The following is a 5,273-nucleotide window of genomic DNA, read 5'->3' on the forward strand; positions in this document are numbered from 1 at the left end:
TCCAGATGGCTCTCACATGCAATGTCTGTTAAGTTAAAATTGAAAAGAAAATGGTTAATAATGTTACTTACTGGGGAAAATCCAAACAAAAAGGCATCCGACGTCAATTAAATTTCACGAAAAAACTAAAAAGTTTTTCTGTTATATCCTGTGCATTTATTTTGAATAGGTGAACGGGCTTCCACAATTGTCAAGCTAGTGTTAGGGGCGGCAGTGGCTCAGCAGGTAGAGCCGGCGGTTAATGATCGCGAGGTCGGCGGTTCGAACCCCAGTCAGTCACGTGTCTTTGAGCAAGGCACCGAACCCCTAATTGCTCCAGGGTCGCCGTCTATGGCCGACCCCTTGCCTAGATAGTTGATTTCATCGATATGATGAATGATATATGAAATATATATCTATTTACAGTACAGGCCAAAAGTTTGGACACACCTTCTTATTCAATGCATTTCCTTTATTTTCATGACTATTTGGTACATTGTAGATTCTCACTGAAGGCATCAAAACTATGAATGAACACATAGGAATTATGTATTTAACAATAAAGTGTGAAATAACTCTAAATGTCTTATATTTTAGATTCCTCAAAGTAGCCACCCTTTGCTTTTTTGTTGTTAATAAAATATATAATAATAATATGTGTTAATAATAATATGTTATTATATATATATATTTAATATTATTATTATATATTTTATTAACAACAAAACATTTTTTTTTTTTTTACTCATTGACTGCCAAAGATAGTAACGTTGACTGCCAAAGACGCCATTTGAAAAACCAGATACTTTATTTTTCTGTTTTGGTAGTCTGTCCAATGTCACACTTGCCCTTCTCCACCGGCACTAGTTTTGGATCCAGCTTGCTGTTCATTATTTTGATGATAAATTGTAGATAGCTAGCTATAACATCTCATGAGTCATCTACGTTTCTACATCTCTGTCGAATACTACACAGCAGAGGTTGACGCTTGAGTATTTACAACGCGCAACTGCCAGAAAAACATACCGGCATATACAGTAAATCGATATTGTCGAACCCTATATATATATATATATATATATATATATATATACACACACACACACACACACACACACACACACACATACACATACATAACCATACAGGCTAAATACTGATTAACAGTTCATCACTGTAACCCCTCACCCCCCCCTACGCAAAACGTGTCCACCGCGTGTACCGATAATGGACATGTCCGGACAGCCCACCTGGGGGTCAGGGTTCAATAGCTGTAGAATGTAGATTGGTTTCACGGCTACATTATTGTCATAGTGCAGCATTTGGAATATATTTTATACATAACTAGCTAGATTTGATAGCTTGGTAGCTTACAATCAATTATAGCGCGTTTTCCGAATGCGGACGATTGACCCTTAGCTAGCATCTAATTGGAAAGAGTCCGAATTGTCCAACTACCGAATAAGTCCACTTGACGAACTGTTTTACCTATAACATACATAACTAGTTATGTTTAATGACCTATATGTAATATATGACCTATATTTAATGACCGTATACCAGCCGTCAATGACGAAAGCTCTAATGAATAGCAACTAAGCTAACGAAATGCTAACGCTAACACAGCTAGTTCAATGACAGTGCACACACCGTTTAAAGCAAGATTAATTCAATAACATAATTGCAGCACGTGAGATATTAACACATTAATATGTACATTGATAAGATATGAAAATGTCTTCCATACATTGTGGAAGGCTTTCCGCGGTAAGGTGACCAGATGCAATGGTGTCTTGGCGGTCTGGGCGGTGGGCAGCAAACAGGTTGATGGTCGGAGAGAAAGAAGACTCTGTGACCTGGAGTGTCTAGGACCGGGCGGGAAGGAGTCACGTGAGCGGAAACAGGACCCGTGCAATTTGCACTTCTGAAAAAAACACGCAATTAAACTCTGTTATCATTGAAAATGTGAGATAGTTCAACAGTTTACAACAACATTTAAGTTTTGCCCATATACATGCACCTTAATTTATGGATACCTATATTACCGGTATATCTTGTATTTTTATTAACTGCTGTGCAACACATTGTCTCTGAATATTTATCTGAAAATAGCAGCTATGGAGTCCATAAGGAGCCTATCATTTACTGTGTCTTTTAGCTCAACTTCATACTTTGATTTTTTTTTCCTTCTTTTTTTTTTCAGTAAACTGTTTCGGAACTACTTGACTGTGCTACTTAATGAGTCAATTGCGTAGTCAGTGGCAGGTGTGAGAGATGAGTAAGTGGTGGCTTGCCTCAGGCATGAATCTAACCACCACAAATCAAACAACCAACCGAACTGATCTTGAACCAGTTTATTAAGACGCCACCAGATCATCGCTCATCAAAGACACAGTAAATAGGCTGATTATGGACTCTATAGATGCTATTTTCAGATAACTAAATTAAGAGACAATGTGTTGCACAGCAACAGTTAACAAAATACAAGATAGAATATAGGTAGCCTATCCATAAATTAACATGCATGTATATGGGCAAACTTTAATTTGGTTGTAAACTGTTGAACTATCTCACGTCTTAACGGAGTGAACACGTGATTCCTTCCCTGTTATTCCTGGTCGTGGACGATTCTGTCTTTCTGACTTTCTCAGCCTGCTCGCTGCCACATCCAAGACCGTCAAGACACTGCGGAAAGTGTTGCGTAATGTATGGAAGACATTTGATCAAATTACATATAAATGTGTTAATGTCTTACACGTGCTGCAATTATGTTATTGAATTAATCTTGCTTTATGGTGTGCACTATCATTGAACTAGCTGGGTTACTGTTAACATTTCGTTAACCTAGTTGCTATTAATTAAAGCTTTAGTAATTAACGGTTGGTATACGGCCAGGTAATTAAACATAATTAGTTATGTATTGTATAGCTAAAACAGTTTGGTAAGTGGACTAATTCGGGGATTTTGCTCAAGCGTTTGGACAATTCTGACTCTTTCCAATTAGCAGGATCGTTCGCATTTGGAAAACGCGCTATAGTTGATTGTTAGCTACCAACCTATCAAACTGGAGTGAGTGGGGGGGGGGGGAGGAGGGCAGGGCTGCAAATGCATTTGTCTCCATAATTGCTGATGATGATCAATCAGTAGCATTTAAGCCTAAAGATTTGTTGCCATGACACTGTAATTCTTTTACTACAGCCAATCCCAAAACCAATCATGGAAGAATGGGACGAGGTAATTTGCCACCTGACCATTAACTTCATCAAACACATTTTGATATGAATCATACTAAAATGAAGAGGCAGTTTTTTCCCCCCAAATCACATTCTCTGTTTGCAGGATGCTACTATCAGTACCAGCAATGGTAAGTTAAAGACCCATTTTAAGTTATGAAAAGTTACATTTACATTTTTGGCATTTAGCAGACGCCTTATTCCAAATTACAATCGATACATTTGACTAAGCAAGTGAATCATCAATTCACTAGTTGTAGCAGGAAGAGTTATCCAGCTCAGGCCAGGGGCCATTGGCAGTCGTGCTAGAAGAAGAAAGAATTTTACATTTACAAATAATCAATAGCCTGATGGTTCCTTATCACACTGGCAGAGCTAACAAGTTCACAGGTGACATGGCTTTGTACACAGAATACTGAAGGAATGATTTCCTTTTTTTAGGGGGTGTTCTCACTAGAACATTTGCTTCACTTGAAACGGAGTTTAGGATAAAGTTCGCTTTGCTCTGTGTTGTTTGGAGCTGTGAGAACTCGCATTCGAAGTCGCTCCCGCAGCAAAGAACCCTCGGATGCTCCGCTTGAAAAGGGTGGTTTCGCTTCGGTTAGAAACGACGCATCCATCACTTTGCTTCGCTTTTGGTGAGAACGCTGCTCGAGGCAGTCCATAGGAAAACAACAGCGCACGCGTGTTGATCTGTATAAGAGCGGGACAACGGGCAACGGACAACTACCACGTCTGTTACTTCGATTGCGTATGTTACTTCGTTTACATGAAGGCTTGTGAAAAATAATTTATGCAACAATGTTGCGAAGTCATCCACTTGCTTCGGGTCTCGATTCGGACTTTCATGTGAGAACATGACCTTAAAGACTAAGCATCTCCTCTCCCAGTGGCATGACCTCATGAAACAGTGAAGGCCACAGTTAGTACACTGCTCCAAAAAAATGAAGGAAACACTTAATCACAGTATTTTCAGGTTCGCCATTGGTGCCCCGTTCTCTTCACAGATGAGAACAGGTTCACACTGAGCATGTGACAGACATGAAAGAGTGTGGAGACGCCGTTGCGAATGTTATGCTGCCTGCAACATCATCCAGCATGACCGGTTTGTCAGTGATGGTATGGGGAGGCATATCCTCGAAGTGTCCCCATTCATTTCTTTGAGCAGTGTATATTGGATACAAAACTAGGAGCGAATGATGGTAGGATGGTGCCTTTTTCATATGGTATATGCTAACTGATGCTTGGGAATGCCTGACTGATGGCACCCCATTTAAGTTGAAATGTAATGATTAGGTGAATCCCACTTGGCGTCCTCCATGTTTGTCTTCTTATAAGGTAGAATATTAGATGTATAAGATCAGCTGATTCGATGTCATTGGTGTGTTTAGATAACGGTGCGTCCAGGAACAGTGGAGGAGGCTTTGGTGGTAGTGGTAAGTTCTATAGGCATGGTTGTTAAGTTCTGCCAGTGGCTGGTTGGGTAGAGTTTGCACTGAGCCAATTAAAAGGTAATGTAAATTCCACCAAGGTGGTAAATTAAACGTTTACCAATTGAATAGGCATCTGAATATCTGGGATGAATGATCGCTAGATGGGCTGTTATGCTGATCTGAACCTCCTGTCTACTCTTCCACAGGCAGAGGAGCTAGGGGAGGAGGCGGAGGCTTCAAACGCTTTGCTTCAGGTGGTTACATTTAGTACCTAATATAAAGAGTGTTTCAAGCCATTTTGTTCTTTGTGTTTTTTGAATTAAGAAAAACAGACTAGTTACAGAAAGAAATTCAAGCCAATCTTGAGTTGCAATTGTAGTAAAACTCAACAAAATTCCATTTTATGTACTATGATAATTGAGAGAAGTTGCTTTACTCCATTCGGTCTGACGAAACTTCTCCAATATTACTAGAGACATTTTCTCAACCATACAATTCTTATCTGAATGTTCTGAACAGGCCTCCTGAAAGGCATTACCGGTAGTTTGTATGGTGTGGATTCATTGAGCTGAGTTTTTTAACCAATGCTTGACAATTGAATGCTTCTAAACCCTGAAGTAATGTAATG

Source organism: Nansenia antarctica (assembly GCF_963989245.1).
Source record: "Nansenia antarctica genome assembly, chromosome: 2".
NCBI lineage: Eukaryota > Metazoa > Chordata > Actinopteri > Argentiniformes > Microstomatidae > Nansenia > Nansenia antarctica.